The sequence below is a fragment of the Bidens hawaiensis genome, unplaced genomic scaffold, assembly GCF_021521415.1.
Source record: "Bidens hawaiensis isolate Kalapana, Puna unplaced genomic scaffold, B.hawaiensis_p1.1 tig00022328_1, whole genome shotgun sequence".
NCBI classification, from domain to species: domain Eukaryota; kingdom Viridiplantae; phylum Streptophyta; class Magnoliopsida; order Asterales; family Asteraceae; genus Bidens; species Bidens hawaiensis.
Window position 1 is genome coordinate 293,045 of NW_027493477.1, and position 15,521 is coordinate 308,565.

The following is a 15,521-nucleotide window of genomic DNA, read 5'->3' on the forward strand; positions in this document are numbered from 1 at the left end:
CGCTAGTAACTCGGGCCGTCGCATGTCGTCCCGCATTACAAAGGGAATCGTGGAAGCCCTCCCCATGGTCATCTCTCAACTCCAAGCCGTGAATGCCGCAACTGTTGCCGCAAACTCTAATGTTTTCACTATCAAGCAATTCACCAACGCTAACCCGACTGACTACTCTGGGAGCGAGGGTGTTACAACCCTTCTTCAATGTTTCGAGCACATGGAGAGTGTCTTCCTCCACTGTGCATGTTCGGATGAAAAGAAGACCATGTATGCATCAAGTGTTTTCAAATCGAATGCCCTTACTTGGAGGACTAGCAAAAAGAAAGACATTGGGGCTGAGGTTGCCATGGCCTTGCCATGGGATGACCTCAAGAAGCTCATGTTAGACCAATCTGCCCGAAATATGAACTCCGGAAGTTGGAAGAAGAATTCTGGGATTTGAAGTAAGAGGGAGGTAATAATACCGCTTACAACAACCGATTCCACGAATTGAGTGTCCTTATCCCGCAGATGGTTACTCCTTTGGAGCGTGCCATTGATAAGTACATCTCGGGTTTGCCGATGCAAATCCAAGATTCCGTCCTAAGTCGTGACCCAAAGGAACTTCATGATGCCATCACCCTAGCTGGTACCCTCACTGAAAACCAGGTTAAGGCCGGGATAAGCCCGCATGAGCTTGCATCTGAGCCGGTACCCTCACTTGACGCAGAAAAGTTCCAAGAAACCCAATGATAAGCCCGCGTTCGAGCCCACTAAAGAGTCCAAGCCCAATGATAAGCCCTCGCCCGTATTGCAACACTTGTCAACGTCACTATCCGGCCCAATCCACTTGCCGAGTGTGCACCAATTGCCACCGATTCGGCCACCTCACCCAATACTACCGAGAAGCACCCCGAGTGCAAGCCGTTCCACCGTGGTTCGCACCGTCAAACCAACCCAACCGAGCCATCCCTCGTACTCCAATCATTAACACCATTAGGGCTTGCTATAACTGCGATGATCCAAACCACCTCCGTAACGCGTGTCCTCGACTCGCTCAAGCCCATCAAGCCTATGTTGCCCCACAACCCTACTACACCTCTCAAGCCTACCAAGTTCAAACTTACCAACCTCAATTACCCCAACTCATGCCTCCTCCAAACCCTCAAGCTCAACCCATGCTTATGCAAGCCTACCAACCTCCGACCCCTCAAGCTTCAACATCTCAAACTCAAGCACCTCAAGGAACCCAAGGGCGAGCTTTCACCATCAATGCTAATCAAGCCCGAAATTCGAACAATGTGGTGAACGGTACATTTCTAGTTAACAAGCATCATGCATCAGTATTATTTGATTCGGGAGCCGATAGAAGTTTCATTTCCTTTTATTTTGAGTACATACTTGATGTGCCCCGTAGTAAATTGTTTAAACCCTTCACGGTAGAGATAGCTAATGGTAGTTCGATCGTTATTGACTCCGTTATCCGTAATTGCACGCTCACTCTCAATGGGGAAAAGTTCTCCATTGATCTTATTCCGATGCAAATGGGTAGCTTTGATGTCATCATTGGCATGGATTGTCTCTCTCTACACCATGCCGAAATTATATGTTTCGAGAAGATTATTCGTATCCCTATCGAAGGTGGCGTGATTCTAAACGTCGCTGGAGAAAGACCATTCTCAAAGCTAAACCTCATGTCGTGCCTAGAAGCCCAACATTATTTGCGCAAGAAGTATGTCGCCTTGTTAGCCCATGTCACCACAAAGGCCCACGAAGAAAAGCAACTTTCCGACATCCCGATTGTTCGCGATTTCCCCGAAGACGTTTCCTGACTCCCTCCCATACGTCTAGTGGAGTTCCGTATTGATCTTGTACCCGGAGCAAACCCCGTAGCCAAAGCACCGTACCGTCTTGCACCTTCCGAGATGCAAGAACTCTCAAACCAAATCCAAGAACTCATGGACAAGGGTTTCATTCGCCCGAGTTCGTCTCCATGGGGCGCACGCGTTTTGTTTGTCAAGAAGAAGGACGATACTCTTCGTATGTGTATCGATTACCGTGAGCTCAATAAGCTTATTATCAAGAACCGCTATCCCCTTCCGCGCATCGATGATCTCTTTGATCAACTCCAAGGATCCGCTTGTTCTCCAAGATTGATCTCCGTTCGGGTTATCACCAACTTTGTGTCCACGAGGATGACATACACAAGACCGCCTTCCATACTCGTTATGGGCACTTTGAATTCCGAGTTATGCCTTTTGGGTTGACTAATGCTCCCACCGTTTTCATGGATCTTATGAATCGCGTTTGTAAACCCTACCTCGATAAGTTTGTGATTGTTTTCATCGACGACATCTTGATATATTCTAAATTCGAGGACGAACATAAAGATCATTTGCGCGCTATTCTTGACTTGTTGCGAAAAGAACAACTTTGTGCTAAATTCTCCAAATGCAAATTTTGGCTAAAGCAAGTTAAATTCTTGGGCCACATCGTCAACGACAAGGGTATTCACGTTGACCCCGCTAAAATCGAGGCCGTTAAAAATTGGAAAACTCCGTCCTCTTCAACGGAGGTTCGCTCATTTCTTGGTTTAGCAGGATACTACCGTCGTTTCATCCGTAACTTTTCGAAGATTGCTTCACCCCTTACCTCACTAACCCACAAGGGGAAAGTTTATGAATGGGGTCCCGAACAAGAAAAAGTGTTTCAAACCCTAAAGGACATGCTTTGCAATGCTCCTATACTTGCCATTCCCGAGGGCAACGATGATTTTGTTGTGTTTTGCGACGCTTCTATCCAAGGTCTCGGTTGTGTTCTTTTGCAACAAGACAAGGTCATTGCTTACGCTTCGCGTCAACTCAAGGTTCAAGAGAAAAATTACACGACGCACGATCTCGAACTTGGTGCGGTCGTGTTTGCCTTGAAAATTTGGAGACACTATCTTTATGGCACGAAATATGTGGTCTTCACCGATCATAAAAGTTTGCAACACATATTCGACCAAAAAGATCTCAACATGAGACAAAGACGATGGGCCGAATTGTTAAGCGATTACGATTGCGAGATTCACTACCACCACAGGAAAGCAAATGTCGTGGCCCATGCTCTAAGTCATAAGAGTCACATTAAATCCGTCTTGCTCAATTTTGTCACCATGCAATCCGACCTACAATACCGCATCTTCGACGCCCAACACGTCTCCGTCACCGAAGGAAGTTCATACGACCAGATGACGTGTGGCACCGAAATCCAACTTGAAACCAAACGTAACGGTTTGCTTTATTATTTGAGCCGTTTATGGGTTCCCGATCGTGACAACCTTCGCACGTTCATCCTTGATGAGGCTCATAAGTCGCGATACTCGATTCATCCCGGTGCGGATAAGATGTATGCCGATCTTCGTCCCATGTTTTGGTGGCCGAGAATGAAGAAAGATATTGCGGTATATGTATCTAAATGCTTCACTTGTTCTAAGGTCAAAGCCGAGCATCAAAAGCCGTTTGGCTTGCTCGAGCAACCGCCGATCCCCTTTTGGAAATGGGAGGACATAGCTATAGATTTCATCACCAAACTCCCCACTACTCAAAGCCGCAATGATAGTATTTGGGTAATTATTGATCGGTTGACCAAGTCGGCTCATTTCATACCCATTCGAGAAAAGTTTTCCGTGAGTCAACTAGCTCAACTCTATGTCAAGAATATCATTTGTCGCCATGGAACACCGTTAAGCATTATCTCCGATCGTGATGGCCGATTTACCTCTCACTTTTGGAATTCGTTGCAAACCGCATAGGGTACCCGTATTGATCTAAGCACCACATATCACCCGCAAACCGATGGTCAATCCGAGCGAACAATTCAAACGCTCGAAGATATGCTCCGCTTTTGTGTGCTAGATTTTGGTGGAAATTGAGATACTCACTTACCACTTGTAGAGTTTTCCTACAATAATAGTTTTCACACTAGTATTGGCATGGCACCATTTGAAGCTCTCTACGGCCGAAAATGCCGTTCCCCGATTTGTTGGAACGAGATTGGTGAATCGCAAATCACCGGTCCCGAGCTTGTTCAAAAAACTTCCGACCGGATTGCTCTTATTCGTCAAAGTCTTCTTGCCGCTCGTAGCCGTCAAAAGAGCTACGCCGATAAGCGCTGTAAACCCCTCGAGTTTAATGTTGGTGATCGAGTTCTCCTAAAAGTATCTCCTTGGAAAGGATTGGTTCGTTTTGGTAAAACAAACAAGTTATCTCCTCTTTTTTATTAGACCATTTGAAATCGTTGAGAGGGTTGGTCGAGTTGCCTATCGTCTCGATCTTCCCGAGGAACTCTCCAATGTTCATCCGACTTTTCACGTTTCCAATCTCAAAAAGTGCTTAGCCGAGGGTAACCTCCACATACCCCCCGACGAAGTACAAGTTGATGAATCTATGCGCGCAATCGAGAAACCCGTTGAAATCATGGATCGTATGGAGAAAGAAACAAAGCGTAGCCGCATTCTACTTGTCAAAGTTTGTTGGGAATCCAAGCTTGGTCCCGAGTTCACTTGGGAACGAGAAGACCAAATGGAAGCCAAGTACCCGCACCTCTTCGTTACGGCTTAATCTCTAATTTCGGGACGAAATTTCCAAAAGTAGGGAATGCTGTAACATTTCGGTTTTTCCATTTCATGTTTTGTACCCGACCCGGTTCGTGTCCGGGAGAATTATCAATAAAAGATTTCTTTTAATTATTTCTTTTATATAACTATCAAAGAATGGCAAAAACAACCCTTAACTAAACATTTGATCTTGTTTGCACCCAACTCAATAGACCAAGGACCAATCTGCAATTGTATTCAAATATTATAATAATAAAATAATCATCTTGCTTCTTCCTCTCATCCCGTCACACCGTATACCCCCCATCTTTCTTGAGCCTTAATTCTCGGGTATAATCAAAAAAATTGATCTCACCAAATCGTTTATTTACTAAAAGCGATCTCACCGACATATTATACATGGAAAACGAATCAAAAATCACAGCTATTTCGGCCTAAATGAATCGCGGCTTAATCGACCCCTAAAACGTTATATAAACACAATCATAATACAATTAAATTACACCACACATTCCTCTCAATCTCGCGATCATAAACCCTAATCTAATGACATCAAATGAAGCCGTCAGGACCTGCTTTCAACCCAAGCTCAGGCTGCAACCTATTTGTTGTTCGTTAACCTGCAATCCGCAACGATAAACGATAATTAATACATGGTTTATACTCGTTTTTAATCCACAATCAATAAACCTAAATCAATTAAAATTAACATACAATGAACGAATCATCGGATTTAAGATCTAGGGCTTGTTATCATATTATGGATTAACAGTGTGTCTGTATATATTTTAGTATGTTTGATCTTGTAACGAAGTCAGACGCCTGCCCTGATGGCAGGTGCACGGGTTGTTAACTCCAAACTCGGCCTGGGGACGCAGGTTCGAGCCCCCTAGGTCTGGTTTTGTTGGATTTATTTATTTTTAATAACTTTAAATCACATTTGAACCATTAAATTAAATATATAACTTTTAATAAACATTAGTTTAGCGAAACCGAACCCTATACGCTTGTTTTTCCTCGTCGTGAACTCTCACCTCTTGAATTAACTATAGTATATATACAAATAAATGTATCCTTAATAATAAAGGATATGGTATGCATATATTTTTATTATATATATTTAATATAATAATGATTTTCATAACTATGAAACCGAACTAATTTAGAAGAGCAAACAATCTCTCCCGTTAATATATATACAAATATGTTTCTCATTAAAAGATCAAATAATCCTTCCCGATAATATAGATATACAATTATACTTCATATTAAACTCTTATATAGATATTATGTATAATTTATTTAATAACGATTTCTATTATTCTTTTGCATTAAAAATATAAATAAAATATTTGGGGATTATCAAATAATAATAATACTAATATTAATAATAATAATCGTAATATTAAATAATAAATAAAAATTGTAATAATAATTGAAAACCTTAAAAGACACCAAATCTTTCATACCGATTAAATCACAATAGTGACGTTGAAACTAATAATATCCTACCAAACACAAATCGTTGTGTCCTATTAATTCTTTTCCTCATTTATTAATTATTTGTTAATATTAGGACCTTTTGTTGACGCATTTCAAGGAGCTTAACCATTTTATCTTAATTCTTATCGTCACTCTCATCTTCTTTAATCTACTCGATAAAGTAAGTAACTCACATCCCCCTTTTTACCGTTTTATATTTTGGGGGCGTTATGCGTTAAATCAATTTAACTACAATTCCGCTATTTGTGTTATATGATATTGCTTAATTAGTTATACATGCAAATGTGACTATGTGTTTATTTTATGTTTGGTGGTTGGTATCTCATCCTCATCCTCATTAGTACGATTATATGCCGTCAGAGTAGCTCGTTATCCATGTGATTCGAGTGAAAATGCAACTTTTATATTATTGATATATTTTTGTTATGCTAGTTGTAGTATTTCATATTATCGCAAGGAATTGTCATTTTTTATATTATATGTATTCAAAACCGTGATTACTTGCTCAACTTTATGTTGACAAACTATGTATTTTCCCGCATGGCGCAGGTAGCTATATTGGATGAAGAAACAAAGGATTAAAGAGTAGTTGGACCTTAGGATGCATGATGAATTAAAGACTATTTATTTCTTTTTATTAATTGTTATGTTTATTCCTATGAGACAATGTTTGTGCTTTTGCGTACTTGAATAATATGAATTTAATAATTTAGATATTGACACGTGTATTTATGTTAGTGTCTTTTGAGCTATGATACAATTATGTCACGCCCTGCCATATTCCGTTGTAGGTTAGGGTGTTTCATGATGGTAGTGGGCAAGCTAGTTTGTGGTGGGAAACTAGTTTGGCAAAGTTTGGTGATTTTTTCTCTTTTATTTATTTTCAAATAGTGTCCGAACCCAAATTAATTCACCAATGGGAGTGGTTAGAGCATTCCCAACAGATCCTCTATAACTATATAATTACACAAAAAATCACTACATTTTCTCTCTCATTTTTAATTAAATAATATTTTTTATACATTTATCATTATGTTTTATCTTCCTAAACTCACAACCACTTTCAACAAATATTAACATATTATAGAGGGTTAACAGTTTTTCTCCAAAGTTACTCATGAACGAAAACATTTTTATTCCTCTGCTCACAACCATTTACAACCACATTCTAAAAAATAGAGGACCTCCTCGCATTCTTTGAGTATGTTTTTTATAAACTAAAGAGTAATTTAAGGTATTGTGAGTAGATGAGAGAGAAAATGCAGTGATTTTCTATATATTTGAAAATTTCATGTAACATGCTATAAATTTTTTAGGGACAACTTTGTAAAATAGTAACCAAATTTCAAGTTTGTTCTAATTAAGTCACTCATATTTTATTTTGTCTCAATTTGGTTACTCAACTTTTAATTTTGTCTCAATTAGGTCACTCAACTTACAATGTGTCTCAATTAGGTCACCTATTCTTTCAAATTTAGCTTAATTAGGTCACTCAACTATCTTTTTTTATCTTCATATTATATGTTTATAAACAACTTAAACGACATTAAAACCAACACTTTTTATTTTTTATCAGTAAATGTATCACTTACGATAATATAGTAGTTGTCCCTCTCATTTTACAACACAAATTGAAATTTATGTGACCTAATTGAGATAAATTGAAAGTTGAGTGACCTGATTAAGACAAAACAAACTATGAGTGATTTAATTTGAACAAACTTGAAACTTGGTTACTATTCTATAGTGTTTTCCTAAATTTTTTTTAATATTTTGTTAAAGTGGTTTGTGGGTGAAAGAGAGAGAATGAGTAATGATAAAGGTATAAAAAAATACTATTTAATTGAAAATGAAGGAGAAAATGTATTGTTTTTAGTGTAATTTTGAATTTAGAGATGGCCGGGTGGGGGGGATGGAAATATTCTAATTACACTAAAAATCACTAAACTTTCTATTTCATTTTAAATTAAATAATAATTTTTTATAACTTTATCATTACATTTCTCTCTCCTTTCACTCACAGTTACTTCCAACAAATATTAAACAATTATATAGTATGAATGGTGTTTATTCAAATTTACTAATGAACGGTAACATTTTATCTCACAACCACTTACAACGTACCATACTCTAGAAATAGAGAATCACACTCACGTAAGAGAATTTTATAAGAAAAAACAAAAAGTAAGTTAGTCTTTTTTGGTCTTATTCCCTATGCTTTAACAAACAATTTTAAATCAACCATTATATATAAACAAACCTTATTATATATCTAATCACTGATTATAGAACGCGTCAACGACATGTTATAAGTTCTACTTATACATAATTGTATTAAAATTGGTAAGAACATAACTTAATAGAAAATATCAGCGACATAGCTGGTTGCATGCTTGCTTTGTACCTTATCATATGCACTACTCATTAAAATGAATGAGAATATAGAGAATAATGTTTAATCTACTAAATTTTAGGTAGAGAATTGTGAAGATTAGAAATAATTTGCGTTTCACATATTAATGCAAAATATAAATAATAAACCTTGCATCTAGAACATACATTAGTCAGTATAAATATGCTTATATAGATGCACATATAGAGACGCAAAGCTATACGTCTAGAGAGAGAAATGGATGCTGAAAACAGCCCATTATTTGAGACACAAAGAAGCAAAGGGAGGAAGCTACACAGGGTGTTTGCAACGACAGTGTTAGTGAGCATCATATGCATATGGGTTTACAGAGCTACACAACTGCCACCATTAGCGGCAGTTTCCGGTGGCCGGAGCTGGGGTTGGATGGGGATGTTTGTGGCGGAGATATGGTTAGGTTTGTATTGGATGTTGACTCAATCGGTTCGCTGGAATCCAACCAACAGGCGCACGTTCAAACAAAGACTATCTCAAAGGTGGTTTGTCTTGTCTTTCTCTCCTCATTTGTCCATTTGTTGACCATTTTAAATTAATGATTGAAGTGGCCAGTGGGTATTGATTATTTCAACAAAGGAAGGCAGCCTATTTTAGTTTTGGACTTTCGGTTCTATTATTATTATAGTTATTTTTTCAACAACTAATTATTTAGGATAAAGATATAAAACTAATCTAACACAAAATATATTAAAAATGATACATAGATTCCAAATGCAGTAAGCTTGTATATTTTTGTCACATATAACCATAAGAGTTGTAATTAAAAAATATATAAATATTATAAATATTTTAAACTTGAATAAAATAAAAATTATATATTTTTTACTCCAAGTGATAAATGATAAATTCAAAATATCTATGCTATATCTTCTTTGTATTTATAAAGCACCAGAAATACCTTGTTTACGTATTATTAGGAAGTCACGGTAGCAAGAAGTGGCAATAAAAAAAATATGAAATTATAAAATATGCAGTTTTTGTTTTTAATGATAGTAGTAAATTAATCTTTTGTAACCAATTTCTTTGGTAACATAAACCAGGTATGAAAAGCATTTGCCAGGAGTTGACATATTCGTTTGCACGGCAGACCCCAAAATTGAGCCACTATTAACTAATGATGGTGGTCAGCACTGTTTTATCAGTAATGGCATATGATTACCCGCCGGAGAAGCTCTCCGTCTATCTCTCCGATGACGGTGGCTCTGAACTTACCTTCTATGCTCTCACTCAAGCAGCCATATTCTCCAAACACTGGCTGCCATACTGTAGAAACTACAAGGTGGAGCCACGCTCTCCGGTTGCCTATTTCAAGTCAGCATCTTGTCCTTCAGACACGAAACATTATCATGATTACGTTTTTGTTAAGGTAATCCTTATATTGTTCTGTGACTATACTTAGTCGAGTCCAACATGTCATGCATAGTATGCAACGTATGCATAGTAACGTATGACGCCAAAATCTATGGATTTAGTTTTTAAAAGACTTAGTTTTACTATCCGTAAAAGACTAGCGACGGCTTGTTATCTGTTTGTCTTCCATTTTGATGTAATAAAAAATGCCTTGGTAGGCTACGATGCTATCGTTTTTACTAAAGGTTGAATGACTTGTGTGCTTTCGTTTGAATTGCAGAACTTGTTTGAAGAAATGAAAGGTCGAATTGAAAATGTGACAAACAATGGAAGAGTTCCTGATGAATTGCGGTTAGAACACGAAGGATTCAAAGAATGGGATTCGTTTACATCTCCACGAGATCATGAGGCTATCGTTCAAGTAAACAACGCTTGAAATTTAAGAATTATTTCAACTTGTCCTCAAAATCAAATCTAGGTTTTCAAAATTCAAATACTTATGCTTTTGCAGGTTTTGCTTGATCATAATGAAGACGCAGAAGGGCAAAGCCTTCCAAAATTGGTATATATGGCTAGGGAAAAGAGACCAGATCATTTCCATCACTTCAAAGCTGGAGCAATGAATGCATTGGTAAGTGCTTACTAAAATGTTACTAGTGTTGAATAAAAACATATTAAATAATGAAAATTTTGTTAATTGTTTAAGTTGTAAATTTATATATTACGAAGGATGAAATGTGAAATAAATAAAGCGAGAAGAAAAGTAGACTGGCTTTATATAATTGTGACATGTTGAATTGAAGTGGATAGTTACTTATTTTGTTATGCATAGATTGTTACAGCTTCAAGCAATAGAATCACATCCAAACACTAATTTTTACAACCCGATTTATTGCACAACATATTATTCATTTGTGGGTCTGATAACAACATAAATGTTTAATGTAGATAAGGGTCTCGTCAAAGATAAGCAATGGTCCAATAATCCTCAATGTCGATTGTGACATGTACTCAAATAGCAGTGACACCGTGAGAGGCGCGCTTTGTTTTTTCATGGATGAAGAAAAAGGCCACGAGATTGCTTTCGTTCAATATCCACAATGTTTTGCAAACGTTACAAGAAATGAAATTTATGGTGGTTCAATGAGAGTACTACGCGAGGTAAGTTAAGTTTCTAACTAAAATGTGGATAATTAGTCAAAATGAACAATTTATAACATTTTTGTTGATTAATGAAGGTAGATTTTCATGGTTTGGATGGAAATGGCGGGCCTTTGTATGTTGGAACGGGATGCTTTCACCGAAGGGATATTCTGTTAGGAAAAAGCTTTGATGGTGAAAGTAGAATCGAATGGAAGAAGGAGAATGATCAGAAGGAAATAACAGAAAACACGATTGATGACATAAAGAAACTTGCAAGTTGCACATTTGAAAATAATACCGAATGGGGCAAAGAGGTTATAAGTGTTCTTCTTTACTTTTCTAAGTCGGGTTTGATGGGTTGGTGAGTTGAATTCATGTACACAAACAAAGCGGATATAGCTAAATGGTTCGGGTATGTTGAACTGTAAACATATTTAGCTAAATTGGCCGTGTTTGTTTAAACCCGGTGGATTAATGAGTTGACCTGTTTAACCTATTTTATTTATTTATTGTATATATCGAAAATGTGTTTTGATATTTTTATCCCAAAGTTTAAAACAAACTAATATATCTTAAAATAATCGCTTCATGAAAACAAACATAATATGCAATTTTAGAATTTTAAAGTATTAATCTATAATATATATAAACGAAAACCAAAAAATCCTATGTGTCGCGATGTGGCCACTCCCCCTTGTATGGAAGCCACCAGATTTTCTTGATTTTTAAATGGAAGCCTCTCATTGATTTAACCCAAATTCATGGGTATGAGTCTTACCAAAATCAGATAGCTCTTAAATGGGTTATAACATCTCATTAAATTAAAAATTAATCTTATCAATTATTTGATATGAAAATCCTATAAAATAGGGATATACTAAAATTTAATATCCAATTTAAAAAGAAAAAGATATTATTTATAATTAATAAACAATTTTATAGTAAAAAACATAAGTGGGTCATGGGTCACCAAATCCAGATAGCTTTTAAACGGGTTATAACATATCATTTATTTATGAAACCCTTTCATCATCAAACCCAAGTATATTATTAACTTTCTTACAATAAAGAAAATTAAAATCCAAAAAATAAATATTAAAAAACGAAAAATGTAAAATAACCATACTCTCAAACCATCAGATTACTTTATTTGTAAATGAAAGTTTCTCACGCATTTGACCCGAATTCACGGGTAAAGGTCTCACCAAACCCAGATAGCTCTTAAGCGAGTTATAACATCTCATTATATTAAAAAATAATCTCATCAAATATTTGTTATGAAAATCCTATAAAATAGGAATATACTAAAAATTAATATCCTATTTTAATTTAAAAAAAGATATTATTTATAGTTAAGAAACAGTTTTATAATAAAGAAAATAAACGGGTAATGGGTATCATCAAACCCAGATAACTTTTAAACCGGATTATAGAATATCATTTATTTGTGAAACCATTTCATCATCAAACCTCAAATATATTAATTATTAACTTTCTTACAATAAATAAAATTAAAATCCAAATATACATATATAAATATTAAAAACAAATAATGTAAAACACCCCTCTTAATACGGGGATAAAATCTAGCAGGTAATAAAGTTAAATAAATTCTACTTTTAAAACACGAGCCGTTTGACAGCCCTATTTCTTTTTTTAAGAAAATATAATATTATTGGAGAAGCATTATGGGCCAACCGGGCCCAACCCGTTTTTTTAGCAATTAACAAAATTACGTTTGAAATTGTAAGTCAACTCATCTTACCTTTAACACGACCTGTTTTACAACCTTGTTTTTATGAATAAAACGCAACATTTTTGGAGAAAGCATTATGGGCCAACCTGGCACCACCCATTTTAGTAATTAGCAAAACTATCCACTTTTTAAAATATAACACAGCCCATGTGATCTCACCATCGTAACTCTTGTTAAAGTTTTGACATTGCAATGTGTTTTTGTATTATAGATGGGCTTGAAATACGGGTGCCCCGTTGAGGATGTAATAACGGGCCTATCGATCCACTGCAAAGGATGGAAATCGGTGTTTTACAATCCAAAACGTGAGGCGTTTCTAGGCGTATCTGGAACCACACTTGAGCAAACCCTCGTGCAACATAAGCGATGGTCCGAGGGTGATTTCTTGATTTTACTCTCAAAATATAACCCTGCTTGGTACGGGCTCGGAAAGGTTAACCCGGTTCTCATTATGAGCTATTTGATCTACTGCTTATGGGCCCCTTCCTCCGTGCCAACTCTTTATTACTCCATTGTTCCTTCACTTTTTCTCCTTAAAGGTGTCCCACTTTTCCCCGCGGTATGTCATCTATTATCATTTCTCGTTCATATCCAACAGTTTCCATTACTCATTATGTGTGTATACTTGTGGAATTATGTATATCTGTTTATGGTCTTATGTGATTAAAATTTGCCTATTCAGATGTGTATTGTCTAAAACCTTATCTTAAACCAACTTAAAATATCAAATATAACTATGCTTCTAATAAATCTACAACTTTAGATTATATAACATGAGGAGAGTTCTACGCATAAGTCATTTTTTTGTGAGAAAAAAAAATAATCTATTTTTTCAATTTATAAGCACTAAAATACAAGAAATGGCTAAAATGAAAAGTTTATCCATCTCTTTTAATATTCTGAAAAGGTACATGAACAAAATTCGTTTATGTGCAGATTATGTGTATCATCTATATGAATATTTCCTACACATACCTTTACATACGTAGGTAAACGTTTAAAAGTGAAAAAAAAAACACATTAACAAATTAGTTTAATGTTTTCTTTATGTATACAGCATGGATAATAGGAGAAGGGTTAGAATTAAAACCCACTTAAGTTATGAAAACTCTATAAACTCATTTTAAACCATGTGTTTTTAATTAAAGTTTAAATTTTGTGGTCCACAATTAAAGTGAATAAAAATATAAATATAACTTTTTCTCTCTCCTGAAAACATATATAAAAATTAGTAAAAAAATGTTAAAAAATAGCAAAACAATTTTTTTTTTTAGTTTTCAATGTCTTGTATTAAATATTACAACATATATTTACGTGTGTAAGAAAAAACAAAAAAAATAATGTTACATAGGATTTTTACGGGTTTTCACAACTCAAGTGGGTTTCATTCTATATTTGCCCTAGACAATAATAGTACATAAGAAATACAACTAAAAATTATCATTCTGCCCATATCCAGGTAACAAGTGGGTGGTTTCTCCCATTTGCATACATCATAGTCTCCATCTCCGCTTTCGACTGCCTCGAATTTCTCCGGTGTGGCGGCACCACTCGAGGGTGGTGGAACGACCGCAGAATCTGGCTCTACAAACGCACCAGCTCGTACCTTTTCGCGTTACTCGACACCATTTTGGGATCCGATTTGTCGTTTGTAATAAGCTCAAAAGTGATGGACAATGATGTTCAAGAGAGATACGAGAAAGAAATGATGGAATTTGGTGTGTCATCGCCGTTAATCACGACAGTGGCGACATTGTCGATGATCAACTTGGTGTGTTTTCTAGGACTTGTTATGAAGTCAGTGTTGATGGACACGGTAACTAGGAGAGTGTACTATGAGACCATGGCGATTCATGTTGTACTTTGTGGTGCATTGGTTATGCTCAATGTGCCATTGTACTCGGCTCGTTTTATTCGTAAAGATAAAGGGAAGATTCCGGATTCTGTTACGGTTAAATCTGTTGTTCTTGCTTTGTTTGTTTCTACTGTTTTCTATTTTTTGTAGCGTATTGATATCGTATGAATACGATGAGAACTATGTGGGCTTCGGGCCATTTTTATAATTATACTTGCAAGATAATAATACTCATTATAATTTATAAATGTTTTCCTAGCTTCATTGAACTGGTTGTATTAGTTGTTTGCATGGCGGTCAGTTTTAATACACTACTGCGAAATAAACAAGGGGGTCGGGCTTAAATTTTCGGCCGAAAACGGGTAGATTTGCAGTACGTATAAAAGTTGAAAATGTGACGTCGCTTTATCTTTTGGTGTGTTTTGGAATGTTAATAATATATGAAGTTTGAAATTGATGAGACGAACCTGTCTGATCATGGGCAAGATTTGGACAACCAGAAGCAAGCCACAGGGAGGACCAATCTAAGGTGCTAGACGCCGAGTACCATACTTGAAATATCCATTGTGAAAATATGCACGGTGAAAGAAGGTAAATCACTCTTTTTTTTATTAATGATTTACAACACTATAAATAATAATACCAGACTAGTTATATGGAGAGAAATATGGTAAGTTACAACTGAATATTGACTATACAATTTGAATATGGAATGGAGTAATTCTATGAGAGAATGGTGGATAACTATTGACTTTGGTGATTTGATTTACTATGTTGAGTGATACGGTTGTTACCCCCCGGCAAGCGAAACGGCGGTGGATGTACCCGAAGCAAGTCTCGAAAATGTTCAAAGAGAGGTCTAGGCAAGCTCTTTGTGAAGATATCCGCAAGTTGAAGCTTGGTAGGAACAAAC

General features: G+C 36.2%; 1 pseudogene across 1 annotated transcript; it reads left to right on the top strand.

The window, feature by feature from the left end:
• The first annotated feature begins 8,689 nt into the window (after window positions 1-8,689).
• On the top strand, window positions 8,690-14,869 carry LOC143565403 (cellulose synthase-like protein E1; annotated as a pseudogene). The gene is made up of 8 exons (XR_013141062.1): window positions 8,690-8,983; window positions 9,545-9,870; window positions 10,135-10,275; window positions 10,366-10,485; window positions 10,803-11,015; window positions 11,093-11,311; window positions 12,965-13,312; window positions 14,213-14,869. The product of XR_013141062.1 is annotated as a cellulose synthase-like protein E1 (transcript).
• Window positions 14,870-15,521: the final 652 nt, after the last annotated feature.